The sequence below is a fragment of the Lontra canadensis genome, unplaced genomic scaffold, assembly GCF_010015895.1.
Source record: "Lontra canadensis isolate GAN:19392208 unplaced genomic scaffold, GSC_riverotter_1.0 scaffold13, whole genome shotgun sequence".
Taxonomy (NCBI): Eukaryota; Metazoa; Chordata; class Mammalia; order Carnivora; family Mustelidae; genus Lontra; species Lontra canadensis.
Window position 1 is genome coordinate 7,692,543 of NW_022631007.1, and position 22,396 is coordinate 7,714,938.

General features: G+C 39.5%; 1 protein-coding gene and 1 long non-coding RNA gene across 2 annotated transcripts in view; one reads left to right on the top strand and one right to left on the bottom strand.

Moving 5' to 3' along the window:
- COL4A3 (collagen type IV alpha 3 chain) overlaps positions 1–22,396 on the top strand; it is a 125,818-nt gene that overhangs the window by 35,119 nt on the left and 68,303 nt on the right. The window lies entirely within an intron of this gene.
- The window catches only part of LOC116867711, a 46,210-nt gene that overhangs the window by 19,586 nt on the left and 4,228 nt on the right, over positions 1–22,396 (bottom strand). The gene's annotated exons all lie outside the window — the stretch shown is intronic.

Sequence of the window (22,396 nt, forward strand, 5' to 3'; positions counted from 1 at the left end):
AGGAGCTCTATACGACAGAAGCAGTCTATTCTTGGGCCCTAGTTCATTTTATTTTCAGCAATCATTCTCCATACATATTTCCTACATATCAAGCACATCTCCCTAGAACATAAGCTTGAGTGGATGTGGAATGTTCACTGCTGCATCTCCAGCACTTAGACCAGTGCCAGGCACATAGTAAAAGACTTAATAAATATTCACTAACTCACATTCACTTTTAAATGGAAGCTGGGCATGCAGTCATGAGGAAATGAGATCTTTGGCACTATGGAGCTTGCCTTCTCCATGAGAGCAGCAGTTTACAGAATACATTTCATTGGATGTCATTTTGATAACACATAGTAGGTCTAAGCTACCTGGATTCAAATCCAGTTTCCATTTTTTATGAGCTGGGGGACCTTGGGAAAATCACTTAGTCTTTCGGTACCTTGATTTTCTCTTATCTATAATATGTTGTAAGGATTAAATAGGTTTATAGAAATAGCATACCAAGAGCAACATCTGGGCATGCAAATGTTCGATAAATCTAAGGTATTATTCTTACATGTCATGGTGTTATGCTTGTTGCTCTCTTTTCTTCTATTTCTCTCCATTTTTCCTCCTACCTCACTTTTTTTCCTTCTCCCCTTCTCTTCCCTCCTCTCCTTCAATACAGTCCTGCTAGAGACTCTTACAAACATTACTTAATCCACCATACATGAAGGGGCCCTTGCAAAGGATGGCTCAAAAATACAGAAGTTTGTAGTTTCTAGGGACAGGCTAATGGAATTCCTCATTTGTGCTTTCCTTATGAATGCCTCTTTCTTAGCTTAATCCTGTTACCCAACAATTGCCCAGCTGGACACAGGACCAAGAACCCAGGGATTTTCCAATTTTATCCCTCAACTTGCCTCAGCCACCCTTTGTCTCTTAAGTTGTTCATATGTAGCTTCCCTGTTTAATAAGGGAAGTGTTTACTGAAGGAACCTATGACATTCCCTTGCTGTGTCTGGGTCCTCAGAACAAAAACGCGTAATGTCAAGTGTGTTTGTGAATGTGTGTGCACTCAAGAACACAAACCTTAAAAATCCAAACCGTTTTTAGTATTTCCAGTATGTTTGACTAATGACCTGGATACACGTGCAAAGCAGTGATGAGAAACAAGATTCATATGTCCTTTTAGTTCATTTGGTAAATGAAAATTATGGAAAGACAATTATATATTCCAAATAAGAAACAGAATTTTCTTTAGCCAGAAACATAGATTTGGTTACTTAATGAAAATTGTATAAAACTTCATGTGTTATCTTGAAGTGTAAAGGCCTGATATATACATATATATTTTTTATTTCAGAATTTTAAACAATCTAATCCATATATTAAGCTAACACTCAAGAGTAAAATCCTGTTTTTCTAGATTGGCAATATCTGCAATAGCACGAACATTATGATATTCTTTATAACAGAGAATTTATTTTCAATGCCTCAGGACCTACAATGTTTTTATTATACTCCATAATTACAGAAATGTTTTTTTTTTAAGATTTTATTTATTTACTTCAGAAGAGAAAGAGAGAGTGTGTGTGTGTGCAAGTATGAGCAGGGGGAGGGGCAAAGGGAGAAGCAGACTCACCGCTGAGCAGGGAACACCCCCCCCACAAAATGCGGTCCCCCAAGGACCCCCAAGGACCCTGGGATTATGACCTGAGCTGAAGGCAGACCTTTAACTGACTGAGCCACCCAGGAGCCCCAGAATTGGTGTTTTATGTTGGAAATTATTTTTATGGTTATAGATAATCACAGAGATGTATACATTTTTTAAGAATATTAATTATATACCTGAGATTATTATCAACTGAAATTAAAATAGTGTGAAAGCAAGTAAATTACTTTTTAAATATTTATCACTGATAGTACTATGTTCCATCTCATGATTAAAACTCATACTCGTACACAACTCAATACAAGAAATATTTTTTTTGAAATCTCATTCAAAATGCTCTCTTGTGAGTTACATGAGCCTTAAAGATTACCAAGACATGTCTCCACCTTCCAGGAAATTTCATTTGATGAAGTAGAAAAGGACAAGGACCTAGGTGACTAAATAAAGCCGTAAGATGCCAAATGCCATAAGAGAACTGTCTTGGTGAGTCACCCCATCATTTCTGGGAAGATGAGGAGCTACTCAGTTGAGACCCTAGGGCAGAAGTTCTCCCCCTGGGCTCCCAATGGAAATCATCCGGGCAGCTTTAAAAAATAAGACAACAGAGTTTAGCCTCCAGAAGTCGTGATTTAGTTGGACTGGAGTGTAGTCTGGGACTTCACAGGTTTTAAGAGCTTCCCAGGCAATTCTAAGGTGCAAACAACTTGATTTGGGGTCTCGAGAATGAGCAGGATTTTGATAGATTGGGAAGGGGACCAGGCAGAGGACAGGAATAATAAGAGAAGATGAGAGAGCAGAAGAAAGAGGACCAAAAGGCAGCCAAAGGGAGTCAGTGTGGGAACAATAGGAGTGATGGAATATTCTGGATCCTTCTGTTGACACCATGAGTTCCATCTGGGAATTTGCTAGAATTGCGGGCTTTCGGAGCACACCCCACACTCACTGAATCAGAATTTGCCTTTTAACAAGGCTCTGGGTGATTTGTAGGCACAGTGAGGTCAAGCTAGAACACAAGGTATTATTGTTGAGAACACCCCTGACACGCTGGTGTTTGATGTTAAGGGGTTCTCATCTCTGCTAAGCTTCCTGTGAACCCAGAAGGAAGGTTTTTTTTTTGTTTGTTTGTTTTTTATTTTTTTTTTAATCACTGCCCCATTTTCCAAATGAAGAAACTGAAAACTAAGGAAGTTTTGGTACTTTGTTCACCTAGAAAATAGTGGAGCAGGGATTTAAACACCAGACTCCTATTTCAGTGTAAAGAATACAAAACAAACTCCCTAAAGTGCGCATGCTTTAAGATATAGGATATTATCAGTGCCTTTGAAATACCAGCATGAGCCCCCCAAACTGAGCTCCCTTCCCACAATCTCCCGGCTACCAAATGTGACCTGGAATTTCATTTTATTTTTTTTTCTTTATAGTTTCACTATATATATGTATTTCTAAACAAATATATAAATATACATATATATTTATTTTTCTATCCTACCTTGAAGCATACGTGGAGATTTTCTATTTTCACTATTATAAGCAACAGTGTGCTGAACGCGTTTGTACATCTGTTTTGGTGCACTCGTGTCAGGGTTTCTCTAGAGAATATTCTAGAAGGCTATGGGATATAGTATGCTTATGTTTATCTCGATTAGGAAATACTATGTTCATGTAGGAAAACAGCCTGCAGTGTCTCCTGCAACATATGAGCTTCGGTTTCTCTTGATTGTCACCAACAGCTGGTGCTGCAGGACTTAATTTTTGCCATTCTGCAACCCCCTTTCAATTTTTGTGAAAATGGTGTGCATGATGTCACACCTGAGTTTGGATTAAACTTGCAGTTTTTCTGGTCACTAAAGGTGTTGAGTATGTTTATATATATTTATGGGCTGTTTGTGTTCCCTCCTCTGTGAAATGACTGATCATAACTCTTGTCCATTGTTTTGTCTTTTTCTTATTTATTCCTAAGATATATCAATCTTTTCATTGAGAGTATGTTCTTTTGCATCATGTTTAAGGTACCCTTCCCTACCCCGAGGTCATAAAGAAATATTCTTACATTTTCTTCAAAAAGTTTGAAAATTTTGTCTTTTTCATTTCAGTCCTAGTCCATTTGGCATTGGCCCTTTGAAAAGTGTAAGTTGGAGAAACTTTGCATTGTTTTCTAGATGTATAACCAGTTGGCTCAGCACCATTAACTGCGCATCTGTCCTTTCCCCAGGGATCTGTTTTGCTGGTTCAGTCATATGTAAGCTTTCAATATATGGCAGGTCCAAGGGTGCCTCTGTGGCTAAGTCAGTTGAGCATCTGACTCTTGGTTTTAGTTCGGGTCATGATCTCAGGGTCATGATCTCAGGTTGTGTGGTCAAGCTTAGTGCGGAGTCTGCTTGAACTTCTGTTTCTCCCTTGCCCTCTGCCCACCTCTTCTTGTGCAAACACACACTCTCTCTCTAAGATAAATCAATAAATCTTTTTAAAAGATTATATATAATATATATTATATATGACATGCATATAATATATATTATATATGACATATATATAATATGGTATACATATTATATATGATATATGTAATATGGCATGTATATTGTATATGTCATATATATAATATGGGGTATATATAACATACATATATATATGGCAGGTTTATTTCTTGATTCTTTATGTTGTTCCATCTCTACACCAACACCACAGTGTCTTCACTCCTGAAGCTTTGGATAATAAGTCTTGAAATCTTGAATAGCATCCTCCCTCCCTGGTTCTTTTATTCAGATATATTTTGCCCATTATGGGCCCACTACACTTCCATATATGTGTTACAATGGTGTTTCCAACTTTTTGTGGCTCTCGGTCAGCCCCAGTGCATATTGCTGCGCCTTTATGCTAAAGGAACATTCTCAGTTCTTACTGTGGGACTTCAGATATCAGGCAACAGCCTGGGTGAACATCCATGACTCGTAAGGTCCTGGGGAAGGTAGTTGAGAGATATCAGAGTCGAGACACAACATCATCTTTATTGTCTGCTTTGAGACTATAAACCAGCTTAAAGTCATATCCAAGACCCTTGCTGTAGAAATGGTTCTTGACTCCATCAGAAGAGCCACAGCCATTCATAAACAAACCTGTTATGGTTAAACTTTGGGTTTAACGTTTAGAAAGTCGTAAACATCATAATGACTTCCCTTCATCCTGACCCAGATTGGTTTCTTCCAAAGCAAATCAAGGTCACAGTGTTATTCTCTGCGTGCCATGCAAATTAAATTAGGTTTATTAGGATTTCTTAAATAGCTACAGTATGGCATGAAACAAAAATGTGAATCAAATGACAAAGAGACCATGTGTGTAAGAGTATGGAGACCCAGTGAGGATCTTCAACCAGCCCAAGGTCATACAGTCTGAAAAGTCACTCAAGTCTTTTTGCCTTCTGTCTAGTTCCAAATCTTTCTACTCTACATCAGGGTCAGAAAACTTTTTCTAAAGCTTCAGATAGTAAATATTTAGGCTTATGGGCCAAGAGGCAATGTCCCCAGCATTCTGAGCAACTGTTCTCCTGGAAAGCTTAATAGTCTTTTTACATCTAAAGATGTAAAACCATTCTTAGCCTGAGGGTCAGACAAAAATAAACAGTGGACCAGATGTGCCCCACAAATTTTATTCCCCACCCCCTCCCACTCTAATCCATACCTAAGAGATGAAAACTCTCATTTTTGCCCTTTTGGTGATAAGGAGCACATGAAAACCAAGTCAAAGCCCCAAATTAACAAAGATTCTGATTGTGTGTTAGAAGCAAGCACAGGTGAAACTATTGCAGACAGAAATTTAGTTTTGTATTTGCATTCTGAAGATGGCTTAAGTCATTTGGAGTCTGGTTCATTTTAGCTTCCAAACATTGAGAAGTCTGAATGTCTCAGGGACTCTTTAGTACCAAACCACAAAATTAGGAATGGAAAATGATGCTGAGATTTCTTGATTATCCAGCAAAATACCTACATGTGTATCATAATACCTGAAATAAGCACACTGGGAAAACAAGGTTATTAATATATATCATGCTTTTCCTCCATTTAAAGATTAAAAGGTGGTGTTAAGTAATTCTTAGAGTTTCTTCAAACCCAAGTATATTATTACTATGGGCATATAGACATGCCAAATAGTATTTCCATTGTTCTATTAGAGATGTCTTCTTTGATGGGGATTTTGTTGTTTGTATTTTCTGTGGTTTAGGCAAAAGTTGTTTGTCTCTTGCACATTTTAAAGGAAGAAGCATTTTCATGACAGCTTAGCAGAGAAAATTTTCTCTGTTTCTTGCTGTAAATCCAGATCCCTACAGAGTGTGTCTAGTGTTGTCTTTTTTCATTTTTTATTCCTTAAGCCAGAGTCTATAAAAACACTTCACAATCCTATCTCTAGGCAAAGAACTAGCTTTCCATTCTTCAAATACCTGTCCATTATTACAGCCACTGGCTGTGTAAGGTGAAAAACATTTCGGAGACTTGGGTGGAAAACTTGAGACTCACTGCTGAGTCCTTTGAAATATGGTTGCTAGGCATGTTTGCTTCCATCCCATTTATTCATGTTCTGAAGAGGCTTTTTGTAAATTCATAGGGCTCTATATAGCCTGGATGTCTGCCTTAAGAACTTTCTTATCACATCATTACCTACAAAGGGCGCTGGTTTTCAGCTCCACAAGAATGAAAAGTGTACCTGAAAATATTTTTCAGACTGACTCATTCTTGTATGTCTGAAACTTTTATTGGTTTTGTTTGTTTGTTTGTTTGTTTAATTGGCTTAGAATGTAGGATTGAAATGAGAAAATAAATAAATAAATAATAAAATAAATAAATAAAATAAATAAACTAAACCTGAAATAGACCTCTCTCAGCAAAGCATTTTTGTTTTTCATTTTTGTGGACACGTCACCAGTCTACCATTACCTCATCATTATTGTCATTTCCTTTTTTAAAAAAATGAAAATGTTATTACTGTTTTTTCTTCCTGATTGTGAAATAATGTAGATGCCAAAGTTCTAAGACAATTCAAGGAAGTAAAAAGTCAAATTTGAAAGACACCTTAATCCCACTACCAAAAAGAATGATTTTTTAAAATATTTTATTTATTTGAGAGAGAGAGAGAGGAGAGGAGTAATGGGAGAGAATCTTCAAGTAGACTCCCCACTGAGCACAGAGCCCAATGCAGGGCTTGATCCCAGAACCCTGAGATCACAACCCCAGACAAAGTGAGATGTTTAACACCCAGGCACCCCAGAGATAATTGTTTTTAACTATTCTAGGTATATACTTCCAGACATACTTCTATGCATACACATATATGTTTTATATAAAACTGTGATCATACTGTTTACCGGTATTTTTTTTTTTTAAAGATTTTATTTATTTATTTGACAGACAGAGATCACAAGTAGGCAGAGAGGCAGGCAGAGAGAGAGGAAGGGAAGCAGGCTCCCTGTTGAGCAGAGAGCCCGATGCGGGACTCGATCCCAGGACCCTGAGATCATGACCTGAGCCGAAGGCAGCGGCTTAACCCACTGAGCCACCCAGGCGCCCTGTTTACCGGTATATTTTCTTCACTTAGTGTCATATCCTCTCTCCAAGGTAAAACATCTGGATCTGCCTCATCTTTCTAGATGTCTCCATAATATGCCAGTGTATTGATATGCCATACTATACACAACTGAGTCCTTAGAAAGTCTTGTCTGTCTTATGGGCACATTTATACTACCTCAGCTTTTCCTAGCATCATATGTATGGGTATGCATCTCATGACTTTGGCTTTCAATGACAGATGTTTTGATATTAAAAATTTAATTATGGGACGTCTGGGTGGCTCAGTCGGTTAAGCGTCTGACTTCAGCTCAGGTCACAATCTCAATGAGTTCTGCGTTGGTCTCCGCACTCAGCGGGTAGTTTCTCCTTCTCCATCTCCCTCTGCCCCTTCCCCACTCATGCTCACTCTCTCTCTTTCCCTCTCAAATAAATAGATAAAATCTTTAAAAAAATTTAATGATGACAAAACAAATGAGAGGTGTTTACATGCTGTTTACCTAAGCTGTTTACATCAAGGATGAACCTTGAGGACCTTATGCTCAGTAAAATATGCCAAAAGACAAAAAATGCATGATTCCATTTATATGGGTTGCCTAGGGTAGTGAGATTCATAGAGAAAGAAAGAATGGTGGTTGTTACAGGCTGGGAGGAGGGGAAAATGGGGAGTTGCTAAATGGGAACAGAATTTCAATTTTGCGCAATGAAAAGAATTCTGGAGATGGGTCACACAACAATGCGATTATACTTAACATTACTGAATTGCACACTTAAAAATGGTTATGATGATAAATTATATGTTACGTATATGTACTGCAAAAAAGTTTTTTAAATAAGAAGATGTTTAAATACGACCGTATGTATTTTATTGTAACTGTTTACTTATTCACTATATAAGCACATCATTATCTAGCAATTTCAATTCTCTAGAAGATAAACAAAAACCAGAACAATGCTACAAAATTTCTGAACTTCATTTATCATTGAGGCCCTAAAACCGTACCCAGAGTCTCTTTATTCTGAATTTATAAGCAATTCTACCAAACTTCAGTTACCTGATTTCTTAATAACATCTATGAAACAGAAATATGGGGAGAGGTACAAACAACTATGGGCAGGAAGTCAAGAGTAGAAAGAAAGAAAGGCAGAATGCCTAAGGAAAAGAGCCTCCCTCAAAAGAAAAAAAAAAAAAGCATATTTAACAACCGAAACCACATACCATCCTGTAATCAAATTATATAGATACAAATATACATACAATAGCATCACTCAACAAATATTTCTTCATCATCATTTGGGGGCCAAGAAATCCACTGGGGCACAAAAGTGTTGACACTGACAGCAAGAGTGTTTAGCAAGGAGGATTATGTCACTTACAGTCTATTTACAGAGGCCAAAGACCATAGAATACAATAACAGTTGATCAAAGATTGGGTACTTTTAAGGGTAAACTTCAGTTATCTAGAAATTGTACTTTTTAGAATGTTTCATGTTTTCCCAACAACCCTGGGCCCAAATGAGACTCTTGTTCAGCAATCATATATAGATTAGTGACTTTTTATCTATTTAGGCTGACTTCAACCGACTTTTGTGAACAAGCCGTTTGTAAGCATGTCATTCACCACGCAACAGGTGTGCACATTATGAAATCATATTTGCTGGTTTTCAACATTTAAAATAACTTGATTTTAACTACCCTGTTTCTTGGCTATAGCTGTGTTTTATTTGGGTATTTTTGTCAATAACCACAATTCATAGGCTTGGACTACAGAAAAAGCTCACACGGGACAGAAAAAAATAATGCTGGGAATACCATCGCTACATGATGGTTAATTTAGGGTTCTTCCTCTCTTTTTCTAGGGACACTGCAAATTGTGAGAATCATCTGTATGTCACCTAGGAGTTTATTTACCACATGAAGATTCAGAAATAACATGTGTGGTTTTAGCAACTGAATTCAGTAGTAGAGATAATGACTCGGAAGAAATGTGCTCACATAGAATCCTTGGTTGCCATGGTCTCTAATAGGACCTAAGTATTTTTCCTTAGAGATAATGTATTAAAATTTAGAGGCCCTGGGGGCACCTGGGTGGCTGAGTCCATTAAGTCTCTGCCTTCAGCTCCCGTCATGGTCTCAGCGCCCTGGGATTCAGTCCCTCATTCAGGTCCCTGCCCAGTGGGGAGTCTGCCTCTCCCCTCTGCCTCTGCCTCTCCCAGGGCTTGTGCACCCTTTCTCTCACTTTCTCGCTGTCACTCAAATAAATAAATCAAAATCTTTCTAAAAAAAATCGAGAGACCCGAAAGTTAAGCATTATTTGGGACATTACTGGCTTTGCTCGTTCCATGGTGCAGAATGTTTCCGCAAACAACACTGTGCTTGCTTGCCAGAGGGCTGAAGATACAGTCGGCACTGCTGGGATATTCATGTTCAAACTCCCAGAGTTAATGGCTTTTGAAATACCTGAATGTGACTGAATACCAACATTGTGTAAAGACTACACACAGCACACATCCCTGCTGCCGCCATAAGCCTTAGTTAGCTACCAAAGTCTTATCAAAGGACAGCTGCACCCGCCGGTGTATAGGAGTGTGTATATACGCGCATGAGAGCGCATATATATATACATATGTATACATACATATATAAATATCCAAATACATATACACTAGTATATATACTAGTTCTTCTGGATTTGCCAGAATGGCCAAACCTTTTCTTAGCGTTTTCTAAACACAGTTGCACATTTGAAAAGATGTCATGTAAAAGTCAAAGTTCTGCATTTTTTTAATCAGGATATGATACTGATTACATCTCTGTCTTAAGAAATCTCATTTAAATATGCCTTTGTTGTTCTTTCTGTAGTCTTCTTTCCAAAACTAACAGTGAAGCAAGCTATCTAGATGCCTGCTCTGTTGATCCAAGTCGAACAATCAAACTCTATTTTAGCAACAACAAACAATATTTTTAATATGAAGAGCAAAGCAAATACTAGGGGAGGTGTGAAAATACAGTCATCTTCAGAGAGCTCCAAAAGACACCTGATGTTTAACATTTAGAAGTTTTGTGATCTGGATCTCAGTTGCTTTGAATTCTGAATTTTCATTTTTGCTTGCTTTTCTTTTTTATTCTAAAATAGGGAACTAAAAAAAAAAAAGAAAGAAAAAAAAAAGAAAAACTCTGTTTTTCATATTCTTTTCTTTCCATCCAAAATAGATATCACCATTGTGCAGAATTTCCCTTCTTCTATCTAAAATAAAAGCATGGAATGAAGTCTCTGTCCTCTGACCCATTATTTCTGTTTTATCTTTGCCTTTTCTGCTCACTGTGCTCTGGGGCTCATGCCCTTTACCTCCTCTTAGACCCTCCTACTTGTAATACTACACTGTGCATTTCTATTTTCCCAGAGCCAGTCCTAAGGACTCTGGTTTTCTCGTCTACCTGCTCCTATGATTTTTATTTACTTGGCATTAGTCATCTGGAAGAAAAATTTCAGTCAATCATTAATGTCTAAAATATCCAAATGTTTGTTTTTCTGGAGACATAGCTTATACTTTCTTATATATTTTTGTATGGTGTCTCACTCCAGCTGTCATCACCATATTTATATGCTTATCTCTTCATAGTCTATTTTCAGTGCCATGAAGCATTGTACTATTCTTGACATGTGCCCAATTTAATTTTTAACTTTCTTTTGTTGTTTTAATAATAGTTATGTGGCATCTATAGTCATATAAATTATGCCTACCCACTTGATGGATTTAGTACCCTGTAAGCTATTTTTTTCAGAGGGTCAATATTTATTGAACACCTACTATTGGCGACTGTAGCCCCAGGGCCATGTAGGAGTATCCTGTCCTTTGAGATTTAAAACGACTTGAAATTCTTTGAATACCATCTCAAATCCATGGGAAATCCAAATTCTGCCCAAGATTTCTGCAAATTCCCTGGGGCCTGCATTCTCTTGGTAGCTTCTCCTTCTGATTTCCTGTACTTGCTGAAGACTGAATCACACCAACATCTCAATTTCCACAATTATTCTTCCACTCGTGGATTGGAGCAGGACAGTGCACTGCTTGTTCAGCTTTCCCAGGATGAGGCAGTTTTACAGAACAAACTTTATCGAAGATTCAGAGACAACACAGGGGACCTCAACCATATTTGTAATGTGCTATTTCTTAGGCTGGGGGTAGGTGAAGAGGTATTTGTTACATTTCTCTTTATACCTTTCCATATATAGTCCATATATAGGGGCCCCCCACCCCCACCACTCAGGTTCATCCTGAGGGCCTCGTTTTATAATCAAGCAAGTCCACATGTCATATGACACAGCTAAGCAGTTTTTCCCTGGGACAACTGCTCTCTTCCTCCCCTGCCCTGTAAATTGTCCCCTCTCCTAGGAACAGATGAGTAAAATGTGACTTCTTATGAGAAGCTTTGTTAGGTGATGGAGAAACAAATAATTACAATGCAATTAAATATGTGTTATGAGAGCAGTTATGCACGAAACAGAGGAGAGAGCAAGTAACTACCAGAAGATTTAAGGAGCTAGTCTTCCGGAAAGAGGTAACCTTTGAACTGCTCCAGAATGAGCACAACTTAGCCAAGCAGAGTAAGGGGTATTGAGAAGTGGACATTCAGGCCAAAGAAGGACCATGTGGAAAATCCCAGGAATGTAAAAGAGAACTCGGGTTGACCAGTGGCTTCAGCGGCTGGGGAAAGAGGGGGGACCAGAATACAAAGAGCCTCGTACGTCATCCTGATGAGTTTAGACTTGGCACCGCCAGCCGTAAGGAATGAACAAACAATTTTAATCAGGGGAGAGACATAATACAATTTGGGAAATTTGTTTATGGTTGATAATTAATCCTAACTTCTATTTTAAAAAAGAAATACTGTTTTCTTATTTCATGAATACCACAGACGTAAGTGTAATCGTTTTCCAGATGAGGTTCAGTTTCTGCTTAATGCTCAAGAGGTAAAGTTGACTCTCAAAGTGTGTTGGGGGAACCCCTGTAACCCAGTCTCCTGGGCATACAGGAGATAACTTATTAGACTTTAAATGCATAACTTATTAGACTTTAAATAGAAATACAGATTCCAGGCACTCAGAGCTATTCTCTAGACTTGCGGTCCTGGAAAAATTAAGACTGCTAAGGGCTCCAGATAATTTATGTATACTAGTGGTTGAGAATCACTATCCTAACTTTCAGTCGGAACACCATGAAAATAACAGAGATTTTTTTCTTAATCATGGTTTGATTTGAACTGGTGCTATCAACGAAGCACGTTAATCATAACAAATGCAACAAAAACTCCAAACATTTCTATACTTTCTTTTAAAAGGCAAGTCAGGATATCAGATTCTCTCCTTATCCTTTAGAGAGCTTTTATATTTGTGATTTGTTGGCTTCTGTCCTGCTCCTATCCAAGTGTTAGACAACATTTACTGTCCTCCACTCTTAGGGAGAAAATACTTTCATGATAGTGGCCATCATGAGCCAGGAATGGAGCCCCAACCCAAATCAGCCCTAAAGAATTTTTTTTTCTATAATGTGGGCACAGCTGAGACCAAGCCTGCAGGTTTGTGGGTGCTACCTCTCCAATCCAGCTGGGGCAATGGGCAAAAGAACTAGCATATGTAATGGCCTCTATGCTTGGAAGTTCCACAGTCTTCCTAAAATGTAGTCAGCTCCTCTTCTCAAGAGAAAAGGAGAGGTTCTGGGCTCCACATAAAATCTGGACCAACCTTGGACTCAGTATGATTCAGATGAACCCTAAGGCCACTTGCAGTCTTAATAGTGTATGATTTAGAACATCAGAGAGTGTCGGTGTCCCACCTCCCCAGCAAGTGGTAGGCCAGGCAACCTCCAGGACTGACCTTCACTGGCAAAGAATCTGCTGAATGTGACTTCATCAAGTGGTTGAATCATTTTCCTTTAAAATTTTCCTATGTTTATTCTTATTGTATTTTTTTTTCTACTGGGAAGTCAAAGCTAGATTGGTGATTTTCCAAATTGGAGAAAAACATCACTGAAGATGAACTTAGAATGCTTTTAGGTTGAGAAAACAATAACTTATTAGACTTTAAATGTGAACTTAACAGGAAATTTTCTGGTTTTGAGATGAACTTTCTTTTTTATTGTGAATTTTGAGCAGAGTAAAAAATACAGATAGTAAATAATAATAATAATAAAATATTTGTAGTATTAAAAGACTTAGAGTAAAACAAAGTCCCCCTCTAGCCTACCCTCCCACGCATCCCCCCAAAGAGGCAGACATTTTATTTATTTGTTTATTTATTTTATTTATTTGTTTGACAGAGAGAGACACAGGAAGAGAGGGAACACAAGCAGTGGGAGTGGGGGAGGGAGAAGGAGGCTTCCTGCCCAGCAGGGAGCCCAATGTGGGGCTGGATCCCAGGGTCCTGGGATCATGACCTGAGCTGAAGGCAGACGCTTAATAACGGAGCCACCCAGGCGCCCCTAACACTATTGACTTGCAGCTCAGTAGGTGAGGACGCTTCTGTGACCTACAACTCCCTTTTCTTCAAATCTTCCCAACATGCTTAGATCAAAACTTTTGGTTATATCAGTAGTATATGGTTTTGGAAATTGCGTTCATTACTAAGCCACTGCTTTTCATGTGTTTGAACTTTCTTGGACAAACTTTTGTTTTTCCTGAAGTTTTTAAATTTTCTAGTCACACTTGTCAGTTTCCTTGGTGTCCCCCAGGGGCTGCCACCCTCTGGCTCTAGTCTGAGTTATTTATACCTTGGTCATCCTGAGACACTCATTCCGAGTTAGATCCTCTCTTCTCGATCCCAGGTCTTCCCCTTTCTTGACCTGATTCCTTTTTTTGGTGGAACACATCCTCTAGTAGTTAACCATGGAAGAATGCCAGGATGGTAATATTTTTCCTTCCTTATGGACCTGAATATAATCTGTGTGTCCTCAAACTTAATGTATCATTTGGTGAGTATCAAAGTCTACAATGAAAATCAATTTCCCCTAGAATTCTGAAAGCGTCATGCCATATTTCCCTTGTAGTATTATTGTTGATACATCCAATATGTCATTGGATTCTAAGATCTTTGTATGTGTCTGTTTCTTCTTGTTGTTTCCTTCTAGAATCTTCTCATGGTCCCCAGTGTTCTGGAATGCTTTGATAATATACCTCAGATGTGTATTTGTAAGGGGATATTCAGTAGGCTCCATCAAATAAAACATTTATATTCTTCACTGAGAGAATCATTTCTTTTATTATTTCTTTGATAATTTCCTCCAGTTTTATCTCCTTGGCCTTTCTGAAATCCCATTTGGTCAGATACTGGACATCCTGAATTGATCCTCAAAACTTTTGTGCTTTTTTTTGTTATTGTTCACCTCTTTTTCTTTTGCCCTATTTTCTGAGAAAGTTTCTAAATTTCTCTTTTATCATTTCCATCAAACTTTTAATTTTAGTTGGACACCCTGTATTATTCACTACTACCTAATTGATTAGCCCCCAATTGTTCAGTTCAAAACAGTGAACATTTATTATCTCATACATTTTTTGAGGGCCAGGAATCCTGGGAGCAGAAGTCTGGGGGTGCTATCTCCAGGTCCCTCATGCATTTCAGAAGCTGTAGGCTGGAGCAGTAGTCATCTAAGTCTTGATAGAGTCAAATAGCTCATTCACAGGGTTTTTCCCAGAGGCCTCTATTCTTTAATGCATGGACCTCTTCATAAGGCTCCTTGACTTGACATGGCAGCTGGATTCCTTAGAGCAAGTAACCCAAGACAGAGCAGATATCATAATTTTATTTTATGACTTCGTCTCAAGTGACATAGCATCATGCTTGTCCTATTCTGTTGGCCCTACATACCAACCCTGGTTCAATATGTGATGGGACTACAAAAAGGCATGAATGCCAGGAGGAGGGATCACTAGGGGCCATCTTAGAGACTAGCTACCACAGCTCTGTAATCCAATTTTTGTTGTTTCTTTTTTCTTTCTCGTCTGTGTGTACCCACCCTTTTGGAATGGGCAGTATTGGAAATGCCTCATGACTCCAAATAATGTTAAAATGGTGTTTCTTGTCTCACGTTCCCTACTATGCACAGGTGCCAAATTCCAAACCACCACAGTTGGCTTCTAGACTCAGTCCAACCATGTGATGATCCAATACCCTCCCCCATGCTTTGTGTTGTCATTGCATGTTACTCACCAGAAATATTTATCTTGTTTTTGAGTTTGTCTTTACTTTCTGGTTTTGTGTCTTATCTCTTATTGGAACAGAGGATATTTACAAATGTAATGGTCCAGTTGACATGAAGCTTTCACTGGTCACCCAGCTTCCAACAATTGACACTTTTGATCTGTTTTTGTCTGCTCACCTATTTTTCTCATCTTGTGAGTTGGTACTGTTTTTTATTCTTTATCCATCTTATTCTGGTTTTCACACACATGCAAAAAAAGAGGATAAATATAAAAGTATTTAAACAACTATCTTTAGGGGTGCCTGGGTGGCTCAATGAGTTAAGCCTCTGCCTTCGGCTCAGGTCATGGTCGAGAATCCTGGGATTGAGCCCCACATCGGACTCTGCTCAGCAGGGAGCCTGCTTCTCCCTCTCTCTGCCTACTTGTGAACTCTGTCAAATAAATAAATAAAATCTTTAAAAATTTTTTTTTAATTAAAAAAATAAACAACTATCTTTCTGGATTAACTTTTATATACACAAGTGAGCCTGTTTTTTCTCCTTATTATTCAGAATAATATGGCTACCCAAATTGTGTTCATATTTTCAAACAGTAGCACATCTGAATCTCCCCAAAAATCCAAACAAGGCTTCCATTTGGAAAACTGACCTCGTGTAAAGAGGGACCTTCAGCTTCTTGTCTTCCTTTTGGGTTACTTTTAGGTTCACAGATAGAAAATGGATTTTCCCTTGAATCGTTTTATATTTATATGATTGAGTGCAAGGTTTCTAAACACTTCTAGCAGCTCTCCCAGAACCCAAAGCTGAAAACTGTGAAACTCTGAAAATCACTTTAGATTTGCTATTGACAGTTGGTATAATTAGCCAAGTAACAGCTTTTGGAAGTGGTGAAAGGCATGTGATCATTCTCCACACGGACAAGAGCTAAGGGCCACTTTTCCAGATTCTCTTCCACATGAAGAAACATCCCTGGAGAGATGAACGAGAACCTTGACATGCCTGGTTCTACTGTGCTTCTTCACGGGTTGGCAAATGAAAAAGAAATAGATGAGTTCTTTTTTTAATTTTTTAATTTTTTTTAAAGAATTTATTTATTTATTTGACAGACGGAGATCACAAGTAGACAGAGAAGCAGGCAGAGAGAGAGGAAGGGAAGCAGGCTCCGTGCTGAGCAGAGAGCCCGATGCGGGGCTCGATCCCCTGGAATCATGACCTGTGCCGAAGGCAGAGGCATTAACCCACTGAGTCACCCAGGTGCCCCTAGATTAGTTTTATATACAAGATAATTTTTAAAAATTTTATTTATTATTTGACAGAGAGAAACACAGCGAGAGAGGGAACACCAGTAAGGGGAGGGGGAGAGGGAGAAGCAAGCTTCCCACTGAGCAGGGAGCCCGACATGCGGCTGGATCCAAGTACCCTGGGATCATGACCTGAGCTGAAAGCAGACACCCAACAACTGAGCCACCCAGGTGCCCCCACAAGATACTTTTTTTCTTTTTTTAAAATTAAATTAAATTTTATTTTATTTCAGTGTTCCAAAATTCATTGTTTATGTACCACACCCAGTGCTCCATGCAATCCATGCCCTCCATAATAGCCACCACCAGGCTCACCTTCCCACCCCCCCAAAACCCTCAGTTTCTCTCTCAGAGTCCACAGGCTCTTCTGTTTAATCTCTCCCTCTGACTTTTTTAAACAAGTAATAGTATCAAAAATATTTTTTAAAAGACCTGGTCCTACATATAGGCAAACCAAGCAGGCAAGCTAAAGGGTCCCATGAGCCCCAACATGTATCTTGCCTGTCAGTTGGGAGTTTGAATTTTCTACCACTTGGGGCATTAATGGAGGGGGGTGTGTGTATGTGTGTGTGTGTAAGAGACATTTATCAATAAAAAATGTGTCAGTTTACAGGGCATATTTTAAAATGCAACATGCATTACACTGTATGAGATTAGCTTGCTGACATCTCTCAGAGAGAAAACCATACAGTAGTACGTCACGAAGCAGATAGTGGCTAACCAGAGGGATGTGGGTGGAAGAGAGAAGATAGTTATGACTAGTTTAGTGCTTCCCAAAGTCATCCCTGTGTTGGACGGTGTAGGCTTTCACCAGACCAAGGGAAATGAGAAAAGAACAGCGTAGGTATTGCCTATGAAGTAAAAGTTACTTATTTTCACTTTAAAGGAGCATCTTGTCTATGAGCATTTACTTGCTTAGTTAACAGTGCTCTAATTTGTTTTCTCTTGGGGCGCCTGGGCGGTGTAGTTGGTTAAGTGCCTTGTTTGCAGCTGGGGTCATGATCGGGTTGTGATTGGGGTTGTGAAATTGAGACCTGTCAGGCTCAATTTGAGCCCCGCATGCTCAGTATGGAGTGGGCTTAAGACACTCTACCCCTTCCCTCGGGGGCAAGAGCACACATAAGTTCTTGCTCCCTCTCTCTCAAATAAATCGGTGAGTCTTTAAAACAAAACAAAACAAAAACCTGTTTTTTAAAAAAATATTTTATTTATTTATTTGACAGAGAGCAAGAGAGATCGCAAGTAGGCAGAGCAGCAGGCGGGTGTGTGTGTGTGTGTGTGTGTGTGTGTGTGTGTGTGTGTGTGACGAAGCAGGCTCCCTGCTGAGCAGAGACCCTGATGTGGGGCTCAATCCCAGGACCCTGAGATCATGACCTGAGCCTAAGGCATAGAGGCTTAACCCACTGAGCCACCCAGGTGCTCCAAAAAACCCTGTTTTCTCTTAAGGGATGATGATAGTAGATGATAGATTTGCTATTGGCTCATGGGTGGGAAGATAGATTTGCTTATTCATGTTTGAAGATAGCCATTGCCCTTACATATCAAAATATAAATGAAACAATCCACTGTTGGTCTCCATTAATTTTTTTTTTTTATTTTGCTGCCTTGTGAAGTACAAAATATAAAGAACTATTAGATTAGATGATCTTCTGGATTCTTCCAACCCACAATTTGCATTAACTGTGCCCTCCCTGCCAATAACCCTTGGACTGAAGTATGGTAGGAGGAGGGGGAGGAATATGAGGGAGGGAACAGGAGGAAGAGAGAGATTCCTGGGTGCCACTCTGGCAATTCTCACATGTTACAAAATACTATTTTTCTTTTTATTTTTTCCCAACTGTTTGAAAAATATAAATTCTTAGGTCAAAAGTAGTGCAAAAACAGACACATGCTGGATTTGGCTTGTGGGCTGCAGTGCACCAGCTCCTGATTTATACTGTAAATTCCATGAACTACGATGTTACATTTATCCCTGGGATTTTACATGCCATCGTTGAGGGCACAGTGACAGTGTGAGGGGAAGAGATACATCTGAGTCCCTCCCCCAATGCCTCAGTAGCCTACAAAGCCAGCCAACAATTAAATATAGTATAGTGGCTGAGAATGTGGTCCTGGATCAAACCAGCTGGATCCATATCCCCCAGCTCCATTTGTAACGACCTCTAGCCTCTGACATCCAGTTTTAATAGCTCGAAGGTAGAGCTAATTCTAGTACCTACCTCCCAGAATTGTTGTAATTGGGTGTAAATGAAGCCATACACAAAGCAGAGCCTGAGCAGTGTCCTATGTAGTCACTGTTCAAAAAAAATGTTAACTACTGAAATCATACTAGGAAGGATCCAAGTTCATTTCCTCTACAGCATCCTTATCATGGGATCCTTCAGAGTCTGTTAATCTTACATGAATGGTGAAGGACTCTTAGTCCTGTTAGACTTAAAACCTTTTAGGGCAAGGGAAAAAAATAAAACAAAAAAACAAAACAAAACCGAAAACCTGGAGTTAATCATTATAGGTATAAATCCCACTCACTGCCTTATACAAGATGGACAGAACTTTCTTACCGATTTATTCCCAAATGTACTAGAGACCTCTGATTGCCACCTTCTTTGTCAGAGCCAGTAATGTGCATGCTTGCTGTCGTCCAGAAAAACAAAAACGGGTGGCTGATTTAGATGTCTAGACTAGTGATGTCTCTCTGGACAGGGGTTGAAAGATAGGAAGTGGCAGCTCCAGTGAGATTTCTGTGATATCCAAGTGTGGTGACAGGGGCTCCTGGGCGGGGAAGAAGGGGCCACCACGGGAGCGGTGCACGGGTGTCCTTCGCCTTTACTGGAGGGCAGGCTGCCAAGGCTTATGGTCAGTTGCTCAAGGCAGACGCGGGACGGAGGGGCCCTGCGAAGTCCAGCTCATGGAGTCTGTCTGGCTCAGTCAGCCACACTGGGTCAGCTCTTTTCACACACAAAAACTTTCGCCTCAGGCTATTGGCTGGGCAAAGGATCAATAACCATAATGCAGAATCAACAGACCTGCTCAGTAGAGTGTTAACCAGCTTTGAGCGCTGCCAACTTCCCCTCACACTAAACCAGGCCGGGCTGAACGTGGGGGAGGAGAGGATGGGGGGCAGGCAGGGAAGCCCACTTCTGGCTCACCAGAATGTAGGTACGATGCGCATACAGGGTTTTGAAGGCAGAAAGAAAAAACATCCAAGATTACTTGGAAATGATTTCCTGGCCGATTAATGACCAGTAAAAATGTATGTTCATAACTAGATTCTTTATTTGTTTTAGGAGTAAAAAGAGAAATGTTTGCTGCCTGCCAGGGCTGAGGAGATAGAAGGAATTGTGAGACATGGTTTCTCTTGGAGTCTAGAAAACATAGTAAGCCCTCAACTCATGGACTTTTTTTTTTTTTTTAAGATTTTATTTGTTTATTTGACAGAGAGAGAGAGATCACAAGCAGGCAGACAGGCAGGCAGAGAGAGAGGGGGAAGCAGGCTCCCTGCTGAGCAGAGAGCCCAATGCGGGCCTCGATCCCAGGACCCTGAGATCATGACCTGAGCTGAAGGCAGAGGCTTTAACCCACTGAGCCACCCAGGCACCCAACTTATGGACTTTTAAGTAACAATATTAATTTAATACATTAGTAATTGCCCAAACTGTTGATAGCCACAGTAACAGCTGTAGGGGAGGAAAAAATGTTCCTTGACCCTCTTAGGGTCCCTGACTGGGTCTAAAAATTAAACTGACAAAGACAGATTAACAGGAGAAAAGCACACTAATTTAATTAATATTTTACATGCTCATGGGAGTCTTCACAAGAGAATGAAGATCCAAAGAAGTGACCAGAGCAGGAAAATTTATACCTTTTAGACAAAGCAATAAATTTGTGAAGAATTAACAAGACAAGGGGTTTGGGCTTGTGGTTGTAAATGGTGGAGAGGTAACTAGGAGTAGGTTTATTTAAAATTCCTCTGGTGGAGCCCCTGGGTGGCTCAGTGGGTTAAAGCCTCTGCCTTCGGCTCAGGTCATGATCAGGAGCCCTGCATTAGTCTGTCTGCTCAGCGGGGAGCCTGCTTCCCCCCCCCCACCCCTCTCTGCCTGCCTCTCTGCCTGCTTGTGATCTCTGTCTGTCAAATAAATAAATAAAATTTTAAAAAAAAATGAAATTCCTCTGGTGCTATCTCTAGACTAATGAGAGTCTGTCTCCAGTTTCTTGCCTTTACATAGAAAAGGGGGAACCTTCTCTGCATTTACTGCCTCATTATTGCTTTCAATTCAAAATAATCTTTATGTCAGAGAGGAATATGGGGATGACATATTCTGGTTCACTTCACAACCCTCAGTGCTATATATTCATTTAAGTGCTTTACCAATATTAACCCATTTGACCCCATTTTACAGCTGTGGAAGCTAAGGCACTAGAGAGCACCTAAAGTTATACAAATGACTTGGCAGAGCTGGGATGTAGACTCAGGAAGTCTGCCCTGGAAACAGTACCCTTAACCCTTCTGCCACATTGCTGGGAAGAGAGGGCAACATGGGGGCAATTCGTGGGCAGTCCGAGGGCAGGCTGGGAGCTGAGACAAAGAGACCAGTGGGAGAGCCAGCTGATCAGACCTCCTGGGAAGTGTCTGCTGCCTTTATATAATACACTTGACTTGGCATATTTCATGTATGAGCATCAGGGACCATTGGGGTTTCCAACCAACATTTTATTAAACAAGTAAAACAAATTATATCTGTGCTCATGTATAAATAATATCAACTAGTATATTCAATATAGTCTAAGAGTACTATTAACAAATACTACTTAATTCATTTGTAGTCAAACAAAAATACTTTTCAGTCTCTCTTACTGTTGCTGTTAGAATCAGGACCAGTGCAGATGGGACCGATGGTAGGAAGTATCAGATAATAGTGTGTGTGTCCTTGGGCCTAGTACAGCAAGAAAGGGGAGAGAAGTGACCCCCTTTGACTGGAAGCAGGGCACTCTGCAGGCTCCTCAGTTGACAGCATCTCAAATCCTACTCACAAAAAACCCCCCTGGAGGATAGATCTTAATATCCTCCATTAAAGAAGAGGTAACTTGGAAGGATTAAGTAACTTGTCCTAAGCTCCAGTTCACAGCTAACAAGTCTGGGAACAGATCCTATGTAGGTATGGCCTAAGAACTATTATTTCTTGACTTCTAAACCTATTAAGATTCTCTACTATCACAGTTTATTTTACATTTTAAGTGAGGTTGTAAAAAATGCATGTGACCTTTAAATGAATTATTCTCACAAGTTTTAACTATTTAATATTCAAAAGTGCTAAAACATCATGTAATCTTGGATCACTTCCTGATGTATTAATGGCTAGCAGGGTGCAAAAACCCATAAAATCATTATTAAGAGCTTTCTGCTCATGACAAATGATTTCTTACTTCATTAAAGTATATGGAAACTAAGAGGTACTTTATTATTGGAAGAGGAAAAGTCATAAAATTTTTGCTTAAGAAATATTCATTAGTTCTGCTTTCTTAATGGCCAGTAACACTTGGCCAAGCTGGTTTTTAAGTGATTTAACATTTAAATAGAGGGTAATGGGTTATAGTCTATTCTACCATGGAAACACATTCCATGGTGTTTCAAAAGTGGCTGCAAAAAAAGTGGATCAAACTCAGTGATAATGAAAATAGAGTCACTGTACCTTTTAGCC